The sequence below is a fragment of the Podarcis cretensis genome, assembly GCF_951804945.1.
Source record: "Podarcis cretensis genome assembly, chromosome: 1".
Taxonomy (NCBI): domain Eukaryota; kingdom Metazoa; phylum Chordata; class Lepidosauria; order Squamata; family Lacertidae; genus Podarcis; species Podarcis cretensis.
In genome coordinates, this window is record NC_137170.1 from 102,172,709 (window position 1) to 102,184,956 (window position 12,248).

Sequence of the window (12,248 nt, forward strand, 5' to 3'; positions counted from 1 at the left end):
GCTGTTTTAATTAAATAAGTAAATAAACTGGTGTTACTTACTTTCCCTTACCATATATGCTCAACTTGCTCAGACACTTCGTCAGCTGGGGTTTCCTGTGAGACACAGGACTCAGCTATACAGCTGAAAATACAACATTATATGTGTGTTTTAAGTGCATTATACAAACATGACACTAGATGGCAATGGTGAGCTAATGGCAAATTCAATATATATTTTAAAACTTTTTAAAAAGCATTTTCACAGCGGGTTTTTTTTAACTATATGCCCAGATTCAGCCACAGATTAATTTTGCAAAAGCAATTCAGTGTTGGTTAAACTCGGACCAGGATCTGGGAGCTATGACCAGTAAAGGAGCTGTTTCATTAGCAGTTCTTTTCTAGAAGCTGAGGCTTTTATATACTAGGGAGAAAGCTGTTCACAACGTCATCCATATGCTGTGAATCTCATTACCGTATTTGTTGTATTCATCTTTCTCCTCTGCCATTTGCTTTTTCTGCAGCATTCCCCAACCTGGATATGATAGAAGTTCTAATTCAGAACATCTGGGAAACACCATATTTGCTGCAAAGCTCCTACACTCTAAACACAGTGTCAAGCAGTCTGTGAAATAGGAGTGTTATAGGGTTTGCACAGCGGCTGGAGTTTCTTTAGTCAGTAGGGAATCAAGATATCTGGGAGCTGTGGAGAAGATTGTGTGTATTTGGATCTGGCTGTGATTCTAAGAGAAGCCTTTCCTAGCTACATAGTCCCTGGCTCAGGGGAGGGGGGATTCTATCTTGGACCTTACACTCCTTTCTGTAGAAGGAGAATGCCCTCAACTTCAGAAGCCAGGTCCTACTGTGACAGCTGCAGTATTGATCTGCAATTGGTTGGTGACATGCACAGATAAAGCTAAGCAATGGCCATTAAGTGTGGGGTAACAGACAACCCTGACAGTCTGATTACCTCCCAGCTTGGCTTCCATTGTTGTACCAATGCCCGCATGGTAATAATAGACAACTGTTTCATTTTCGATTACTCAATACACATAATGATGTTTGACTCTTCTGTCATCAGCTATCAAGTTATAACTGCAAACGTCATGCAAATATGTGAATGCACCCTGAGATTTTCCACTCAATATTTCTCAAATGCTTCTCAATTTTTTCTAAAGGCGAACCAAAGAGTAGAATAGGAAACATACTCAGATACGGACTCAGCACACACAAACATCCATTTTTGTATATGAATAAACATTGCCAAGAGAAACTGTGCAAAAACTTTATTAGTATCTGAAGTAAGTTATAATATTCATCATGATTTACAACAAAATAATTAACAACGTTTACAGTACAGTGGTACCTCACGTTACATACACTTCAGGCTACAGACTCCGCTAACCCAGAAATAGTGCTTCGGGTTAAGAACTTTGCTTCAGGATGAGAACAGAAATCGTGCTCCGATGGCGCAGCAGCAGCAGGAGGCCCCATTAGCTAAAGTGGTGCTTCAGGTTAAGAACAGTTTCAGGTTAAGAACAGACCTCCAGAACGAATTAAGTTCTTAACCTGAGGTACCACTGTAACAGGGTTCAGCTGACACCCAGATTTTCCATGAAAAAACATACACACTCGTCAATACAGTTTGAAGGCTACAACAACTTTAGGCAAAACTTACAACAGGATTATCAGGATGAGACTGGATATAGCCATTTCCCTTCCCTGGGGAAATGGCGTTGCGGGCTGGAAGTGAACTTGCCCCTTACGTGGGTGTGTGGCTAGCGCCCGCATCATATGAAATCCCTTGCACATCACGCCCTAGGCCGACCAATCTGGTCAGCCAGGGGGCATGGCGTGCTCCATTTACGAAACCTGCGGGCTGGAAATCGCCCCTGTCTGGTTGCTGCTCGCACAGTTCTCCCTCCCTAAGGTTAGGCTCTTAATCCTTTGACCTTGCTATGGACCTCAGTTGGTCGCCTGTAAAAAGGACCTGGTAGGAATTTTTTCCACTTGGCAAATTGGCACCAGCCATTTGGTTTTTCGCCTACCTCATAGCAAATTGTCACAACTTTGTAAGGTTTGGCGGTTAGGCATTGGGGTATTCAGTTGGAGGTGAGGTGAGGTAGTGTCCATCACCTAGCCCTCCTATTTCAAGGGTATTCTGTTAAAGGAATCTGGGGGGGGGGGAGTGGCCCCATCTGAAGCACAGGCGGGGGCTAGGGCCATGACACAACCCCTATCGGTGACCCTGGGGGAGCTCAACTTGATTTGCATCAATGGGGCTCCCCCTACTGGTGGTTAGCCCTTCTGAGACTTCCTGCAGGCGGGCAGGAGTCAGATATAGTCAGTTCGGTTTCAATGCCTAAGCCAATACCACTCACATTCTGTAACCAATAAAGTTGTGGCCTTTTTTAGCCCATTAACCTAAAATACTGGTGTCAAGTGTCTTTATTCCAACAAAGGGGGAGGGTTCAGGGCCTTGCCACACAACTATTTGTGTGTTTATATTTTCTGTTAAAAAATAGTCTGCACAATGTAGATGAAGAAATATGAAATGATTATCTCTAGACACTCACTGTGATATTAGACTAACCTTACTGCCAGATATGTCAATAAGCTAGTGCTATTTAAAGAAGACCTTTTTGTGGATATCAAGGAAAATGTCATTGCTCCTAGCAGGTAATAAGTTGTCTTCATCATATGTTTTCATTAAATGCTTTAAATTGGTATCATTCATGAGTTAGACAGATTGCTTTCCCGCTATTAAAAGTTCTTGCCATCAAAGAGCCTTTCAGCATATATTCAACACATATATTTTTTGAAGGGGAAGAGTATCCCTGCAATATATTTTTAATGAAGTTGTCTCCCTCGATTAGTTTAGTGGACCTATCACCATGGTCCCCCCTGACAAACTTGGTGGTCAATTGGAGATGTATTAAAAGGATTTACTGTTTCTTTATGTCCTGGAATATCTCTCTCTCTCTCTCTCTCTGTCTCTCTCTGTCTCTCTCTCTGTCTCTCTCTCGCCTTGGGAATGTAACACCCATAACAGCTTGGGAAAATTACAGAGAGGCAGAAAAACATAACTGTAGTTTGATTTTGGACAGACAGAAAACTAACAACCTTAGTTTTCTGAGTTGGAGTGGAAAGTGCCGGTGTGTTTTCTAGAACTGTGATGCAGGATCAATTGTTGTTCTTGCTTTTTATGTTATTTGTGTTTTCTCTGTATATGTTACTTTATGTAGGAATGTTGACATGCTGCAATTTGTGTGGCTGCCAATAGGCAGCCATATGATCTGTCACATGACAGCAGTACAGCAGGTCAGCAAGTCAGGCATGCATGCATGCAAGCAAGCAAGCGAGTGGCTGGTCCAGGTGAGTGGCATGGATGGCAGGCAGCCCAGGAAAACTGCACAAGAGCAGCCGGGACAGGGCAGCTCCCTAGCAGCCATCTGTAAAAGGCAGGATTTTAGGCTTTGTTGCTAGAATTTCTATAGTAAAGTTGGAGTTAACTGCTTAAGCTCAGTTGGAAAAATATTTGAAATCAAAAGTTGGCAATGCTTCAATTCCAGGAAGATTTGAACAATTTATATTTGCACTAGTGCAAACTTTTAGCATTGGATAAGCTTTTGTTGATCACTTAATTCTTTCCTAGTGCATAACATAGACTTAGCGTGTTCCGACCCACTATTATTATTATTTTAGCAAAACAACAGGCATAGGAAGAGCTCTGCTGGCCACGAAAAAGGCATACCAAGTTTAGTGTCTGTTCCCTCCACAGTAACCAACCAGATGCTTCCAGGAAGACCACAATTACGGCATGAGGGCAATAGCACTCTCTCCCACTGTCATTTCTCATTCAGCTGGTATTCCATAGGCACTGTGAGTGAACACTGAATAATGACATAATCCAGGGTTCTTCTAGAGTTGTACTTCTGGAACGCAGACAGTAGATAGATAGATAGATAGATAGATAGATAGATAGATGATAGATAGATAGATAGATAGATAGATAGATAGATAGATAGATAGATGATAAAGGTAAAGGTAAAGGTAAAGGTACCCCTGCCCGTACGGGCCAGTCTTGACAGACTCTGGGGTTGTGCGCCCATCTCACTTAAGAGGCCAGGGGCCAGCGCTGTCCGGAGACACTTCCGGGTCACGTGGCCAGCGTGACATCGCTGCTCTGGCGAGCCAGAGCCGCACACGGAAACGCCGTTTACCTTCCCGCTGGTAAGCGGTCCCTATTTATCTACTTGCACCCGGAGGTGCTTTCGAACTGCTAGGTTGGCAGGCGCTGGGACCGAGTAGCGAGAGCGCACCCCGCCGCAGGGATTCGAACTGCCGACCTTTCGATCGGCAAGCCCTAGGCGCTGAGGCTTTAACCCACAGCGCCACCTGCGTCCCTAGATAGATGATAGATTTGCCAAATTGATTATTGTGCAGGAATAAAATCATGCAGAATCTCTGGCTAGCATCCACAAATTTGATTTTAGCTCCTAAAATATTTCACGCCTAAAACATGTTGCATTATATTTTTCTAGTTGTAGACAGGGAAACCATTGTGCTATGTTCAAAGCAAGAGCCAGTGATCTGGAGGCTGAGGGGGGTATGCAAATTAGGCACTATGCAAATAGGACAAACTAAATTAGCATGTCTCATTTGTGTTCCAGTCTGCAGGTCCTTTATCTTCATAAGTAGGAAGGTGTGAGTTTGCGTGTATAACTTATAGTTCTAATATGATAGCCAGATGATAAGTTGGAAAGCTGGAAATGGGGAAATGAAGGGTAAAGCAGGGGTTAAAGTCAGAGGAGGCCCTGTCCAAATACATCCTCCAATTTTCCAAGGCAGGTTTGAGCTTGCACTTCACTTTTGTCTGTACTTTCCCCTCCAATTGAAAAAAATTAAAGATATAACTAGCATCAGTATAAGAAACTAACATTTCTTTCCATCTATGGTTTCTGTCCTGCCCCACCCCTCCGCCTTGCTCCTCACTGTTTCAAGGCATCTTCAACTACCAGAACTGAAGATATTCTGAATATTCTGAGCTGCTAGGGTTGCTTGGAGCATCAAGCTGGGGACTGAGGATTTGACACCTTGCCTCCCCCTGCCGCCCTCAATATTTATTACAAGTAATTTTGAAGAATGAGAAAAGTTGTATGTTTACATACAGTATATATATTGTTGTGGGTGTCACCATTTTGCAAAAGGTTTTGTGCATTTAAACTGTGTTTTCTTGTTTGGTAATTATCTGTCATTATTAATTATTACAGAGAATTAAGGCCCAGTGTAGCAAAAAATAAAATAAAATTGCTGATCATTTTTAAAGTAAGCATCTTGCAATTCAATCACACGTTTGCAGTGAGAAGAATTTAAAGATTTCATTTTGCAAAGTGTTGCCCTTGCTATGCCACAGCCCTCAGAATTGGACCCAGCTATATCACATTTCCCACAGTGCCTCAGCACAGCCTAAGAAAGCTACCACTATTGTGTGCAACTCACTGCTCAAGGGTCTACTTAACAAATCAAAGCGCAACTAACTCCACATTCACACCATACATTTTAAGCACTAGCATACCACTTTAGACAGTCATGCTGAAGAATCCTTGTAACTGTTGTTTGTTAATCCTTGTAACTGTTGTTTGTTAATCCTTGTAACTGTAGTTTGTTAAAGGTTGTTGTTCGAAGGCCCCTGTTCCCTTCATAAGCCTACAATAATTAGAAGGTGTTTTATTTATTTATTTTATTAGATTAGATTTATTTACTTCCCTTCATCCGAGGATTGCAGGGTGGTTTACAATATGAAAACACAAAAATACATAACATAATAACAAACAAAACAATACCCTCCATGAAGGGAGTCGGATTGTTAAATCATTCTGGAAATCGAAGCCATGATTCTTTAAAGTGAAATCACAGCACTTTAAATGTATAGGGTAGATATGGACAAAGTACTTCTCTGTGCTTTTGTATGGGACAAACAGGCCCAATAAAATTACTGATATGCTGTGGGGTGTTTTGTTTTTGTATATTGTATGGGATATTTTAAGCAGAAGCTCTGTTGTTTTAGTGATTTTATTGTGACCTGTCCAGAGATACTAGGATGTAGGGCAAGATACGGAAAGCCTCATCCATAAATACATAAAATAAAAATAAGGCTGAACTTTAATATTATAGCACACTAAATAGTTTTGTGATATAAAAACCAGACAGGCATAAGAAACAAGATATTTAAAGTTGCAACATCCAACTTGATAGGGGAAAAGTGTGTTTTTCCCACCACAGTTCTTAATGGAAATGGCTGAAAGTAACAGTCGATTGTACTGTCAACAATCAGTTGTAATATCTCTACTTCAGGTCGAACTGAATGTTAATCCTTTTTTTGTAAATTAGCTTTTCATACATTTACAGATTAAATTGTTGTACTCATAATAGACAATAATGATCCTATTAAATCTTTGGAGAAATTTTAAACAAAGATATAATAGGATCATTTTTGTCCCTGTGCTGCAAGCACAACAATCATGTAAAAAGACTTCTAAAGATAAGGTTTACAGGCTGAGATAACAGTCATAGAGTCACATCTGGCCCAGCACTTATTGGGATCAAGACATGGTCACACCACAGCAGGAAAGTACATACCACAATATAGCTCAATAGCAGTGGGCAGGTGGGACAGTGTTGCTTATCTGGCTTTCCAACACCGAAAGGAAAGGGCAAGGATGTGGGGAGGTCAGTGCCATGCAAGCACAGCAGCAGAGCCAATCTGGCCCTTCTGCCACTGCTCCCACAACATGCCTTCCACCCTCCCCTCGTTGCATTGGGAAGCCAGGTAAACAACCCCACCCCCCTAGTTGTTACTCATGTCTCCATCCCAAGCCAGGTTTGCTACCACCACACAAAAAAATGGCTGTGTTTCATCATCCTGATTTTCAAAAGAAATCTGCCTACTTGTCCAAAAAGAAAAATACAGTGGTACCTCGGGTTACAGACACTTCAGGTTACAGATGCTTCAGGTTACATACTCCGCTAACCTAGAAATAGTACCTCGGGTTAAGAACTTTGCTTCGGGATGAGAACATAAATTGTGCGGTGGCAGCGTGGTGGCAGCGGGAGGCCCCATTAGCTAAAGTGGTACCTCAGGTTAAGAACAGTTTCAGGTTAAGAACGGACCTCCAGAATGAATTAAGTTCTTAACCCAAGGTACCACTGTACCTGGACGCAGGTCGCACTGTGGGTTAAACCACAGAGCCTAGGACTTGCTGATCAGAAGATTGGTGGTTCGCATCCTCACGACGGAGTGAGCTCCCATTGTTCTGCTCCAGTTCTTACCAACCTAGCAGTTCGAAAGCATGCCAGTGCAAGTAGATAAATAGGTACCACTCTGGTGGGAAGGTAAACGGCGTTTCTGTGGGCTGCTCTGGTTCACCAGAGGCGGCTTCGTCATGCTGGCCACATGACCAAATGTACGTCGACTCCCTTGGCCAATAAAGCAAGGTGAGCGCCGCAACCCCAGAGTTGGCCACGACTGGACCTAATGGTCAGGGGTCCCTTTACCCTTTACCTTTACCACTGTACCTACAAGATGGTCTGAGGGCTGCCTCTTTCTTCCTGTTTAAACATTTTTGGCAGCACAGAGCAGCTTTGTGGTAAAAACAAAACAAACACTTTTAACTCTGCCCTATAGTTTGATCCCATTGACCTGCTCTTGTAGAAAACAGTGCAAGAAGCCCAAAGGCAGCTGGAAACCTTGTCGTTTCAAGAAGAGTTTTCTTTGGTCACTCCTGCTGTGCAGATCACCCCTATTTCTCTGATGGTGATTTTGTCTTTGTCTCTTTGTGTATGTTTACGTATAAAATTGAGTGCACTGAATTGGCCTTGACATCTTACTTCCTGGCATGACCCTTGGATCAACTCTGACCCACACTTCTTCTGTGTGGTGATTCTACTCCGTCCTGCCTTCCCATCTTCTGTCTTTACCTCCATACCATCCCAACACATACCTCATGCATCCTATTTGCTTCTGTCTCAGTGGACATTGTCCACTTTTCAGCGGTGCCCATGACAGATGCTAGGATATGATTGACCAATAGTATTATTACTATAATAATAAAAAAGAGCTAGGTCCCTGTGGGATTTACATAACCCATGGTTTATCAGGTTATACATGTATAAGTACAATACAGAGTGTAATAGGAGTTGACAGAGAATGCAACAGATGATAAAGCAATAGTCTGTCATATTTTTGAAGCGTATAGCTATTCGTCCAAGCCTGTAATAACAGATCTACTCCATCACCTAAATACATGTCATGGCTTTACTTTAAGTCATTCAACAACTAAGAAAATTAGCCAGAGAATCCATTTGCATTTCTCTGATTTCGTGTTCTCTTTTTCCTTTCAGTATCTTGAGCTATAGCTGTCAACATTTCCCTTTTTTAAAGGTAAATTCCCTTATTCCGAATAGGATTCCTCGCAAGAAAAGGGAAAAGTTAACAGCTATGTCTTGAGCTTTATAGAAAGATTAAGAAGTGGTATGAGATATCACCCTTCTTACTATAGAAGCTCTTTGGAGCTTATGGTAACTAATGGTTTTGCAAGAGGAACATGGATTGTTTCTCTGTTGATCCTTTATATTGGCTTGATATATATAAATGAAGCCACTGTATATGCCTCTTTGCACAGCTATTGATTGCTATTGATTGATTGCATCAATCAATCTGTAAACTCTATGTGTGTTCCATCATATTTCTGAAACTATGCAGCAGGATGACTGATCGACTGTCTTATCTAGTATATTATATGAAGTTGCTACAGACACAAAGAATTATTGAGATTTTAAAAGATAATGGATGATCCAAAGTGAGTACCTTTGTGGGCCCTTTTGCAAATGCTTTTTTTTTCTCTAGGGAAAATGTTGCATTAAAGCGAGATCCAGAACAGATCAAAATGAGTGGATTGGGGATATTTTCACATTTTTATTCAGCAATAGTAAAGTATTCAGTTGATGTGTTTTACATCATTTGTGCTTTCAGCTACAAAATTTTGTTCTGATAACTGAACTTGTCAGACTATTAGTGGGAAATATTTCTCTCTCCTTTCCTCTCTGTTTCTTCTGTTGCTGTTGATGCAGAGCTGTTATATATTTGCCTTGATATACCACAAAATAAGCTTACATACACTGAGAACTTAGCTGGCCCAGAGATAAGGGAGACTGCACAAGTTTGCTGACAAAGTTGTGCTTCATCTGCTCACACCTTTCGTAACCTCTTCTCTCTTAGAAAGCATATGGGACTTTCCAAATATGAGACATAACTACACTAAGAAGACTTTTGGAGACATTGTTTGCCCTGGACCTTCTTTTAAGACAAGTGTGTATTATCTAAATTGACCTCTTTTATAGGTAAATTGTGCCAATTTCCATATCACCAAATTTATCTGTGAATTTAGACTTGACTGTCTAAGCTGCTTGGTGTCAGTTATTAGCTGTTTTTATCTATACTGTCAAATTGTGATTTTATGGTATTCTTAGTATGTAAAATAAGTACAAGGTATAACTATGTTGAACACATAAAAACTTTCATTAGCAAAGTGTGAAGAGCACAGAAATAATATGAAGAGGGAAGAGAAGATAGATTTTCTGAGAGTGCCTCCTGGCCATCAGTATTTCACAGGAGGGATTCGGGTGTATACGGGGAATTTGGATAGTAACAAGGAAATGAATTGAAACATGTGGGATGAACAAATGGTTCATAGGGGAAATGTCTAAACACCCCACAAGCAAATTAGGCTGAGTGCAAAATGAATGTTCCTCATCATATAACCACTATCTAAACATGTTCAGAAAAGACTAGTTGTAGCCCAACTACCATTTAAGCTTTGTGCAAGCAAATCTGGATGGATGCTGAATTCACAGGTTATTTGATTGGAGGATCTGTGAGCATAATGATATTGAAGTTGGTGTACTAACTTGAACTGTCACTGTTTGGTACTCTGCCCCAAAGTAAGTTTTGGGCCAGGGTGGGGGAGAGAGAGAAACAGAAGCAACATGGAAGATCTAGGCAAGCATATTCCTATGAGAAGGACTACCTTAGTCTAGGCCAGGGGTAGGTAACCTAAGGCCCATGGGCTGGATGCGGCCCAATCACCTTCTCAATCTGGCTCACGGACAGTACAGGAATCCACGTGTTTTTACATGGAGTAGAATGTGTCCTTTTATTTAAAATGCATCTCTGGGTTATTTGTGGGGCCTGCCTGGTGTTTTTACATGAGTAGAATGTGTGCCTTTATTTAAAATGCATCTGTGGGTTATTTGTGGGGCATAGGAATTTGTTCATTTATTTATTTTTTTCAAAATATAGTCAGGCCCACCACATGGTCTGAGGGATGGTGGACTGGCCCACGGCTGAAAAAGGTTGCTGACCCCTGATCTAGGCCCTGCTTGAAAAGACTAGTTTATGCAGGAGCACTCTGACTTGAACTCTCACAACACTCCTGAAGTAAATTATTTGCTATTTCCATTAGAGAATCATAGATCAAAGTCTGTTATATGTTAACACTGCTGGGTCGTTTCCTCCATCTCTTTAAGTACTTAGGTCTTCAAGCTACTTGGTATATTCAGTTCAGTGTATAACAAGGCTTGGAAACTGGGCAAAGGGAAGTTGTGGAGAGAAGTGCCACGGTAAACAAGAATGTTCACACACAGCCTGTAATCTTTTTGATACTATTCTAAAAGGCATTTAACTTCCTAGAAGTTGGGGACATAAGACCTACAATTTAATTGCTATAATAATTAAAACCATTTTAGGAAAATGCAATGCATTACAGATGACAGAGTGATAGCCTGAGCATAACTGTGTCAGTCTTTATGCACAGTGGGATTCAAGTGTAGAACATATGATATATTTGCTACACAAATAACTGAAAGCTATTTGCCACCCCAAATAGGGAACTAGGGCTGGCTCTACCTTTTGGCCAGTGCTATAGCTAAACAAGCTATAGCTTTGGGCCCCACTCTCTTGGGGGCCCCAAAAAAAAATAAAGGGGGAAAAAAACTGGGTGTACATTTCCAAAATATAAGATAAATAAAAATAAAACCTACATACAGCAAATGGCTTTAGATACCTCTTAGGTCCATAAATTACCATATAGCATATATTCAACACATAAAAAGCAACAATTTGTTGTTGACAAAGGACAGCTGGACATATAAAGGGCCCCATTGCCTTTGGTAGCTTAGGGCCTCATCAAACCTAAATCCAGCCCTGCTTTTGGCAGATTGAGCTGGTCACTTCAGACAGCTGATTTGGGGTATCATGAAAGGATATCATGGTGTTAGTTATTGGATTTATTATTTGTGTATTTTTACTGTCTGAGGGGTGAAAGGTGATTGTGGGATTTTCTGCCAAAATTACCTGACTAACTTTGTGTACTAACTTGTCGTGATGGAGGCACTATTTGTGCTCCATATCAGGCAGCAATCTAACCATATTGACCTGGCACTATGCACCACTGAGTACAGAAGAAGAACTTCTGAGGAAATATACAAAGGATCAAGTTCCATGCCCACTTCTTGCTACATATACACTTGTAAGAGAAATAAGATGATAACCAAGGGTTAGAGATGGGGGAGAAATGCATTTGAAATCACTCTTAAAGGTGAACCTACCCAATTCTCACTTTATGATACAATATGAAAATCAAAATACAGCTGTTCTTTGAACTTTGCATTACCGGTACTCTGAATTTTGCAATGAACTCCTCCAGCCTGGTAATGGGTACAAAAATGAATATATTAGTGAAAATAACATACAAAAATGCACTACACAGAATTAAATTGCTTTGCAAAGATGTGTATACTGTATTAAGTAAAATTGGGTACAAAAATGTCTCTTAGGTGAAACTTGCATTATAATTCTGATTAATTTTCATGAGGATTTGTTTTTTTAAAAAAATCACATATTGCTGCAGAAAGTAGAGCACTGAATTTAATATTGGAAAAATGAGAAATTGATAGGGCTGAATTTGACAGATCCATTCATACAGCCTTACCAAGGATGATATCCAACTAAGTTATACTCAGAGTAAAGGTAAAAGTACCCCTGCCCATACGGGCCAATCATGTCCGACTCTAGGGTTGTGTGCTCATCTCGCTCTAGAGGCCGTGAGCTGGCGCCGTCTGAGGACACTTCCAGGTCACGTGGCCAGCGTGACGAAGCTGCAGCTGGCGAGCCAGCACCAGCGCAGCACACAGAAACGCCGTTTACCTTCC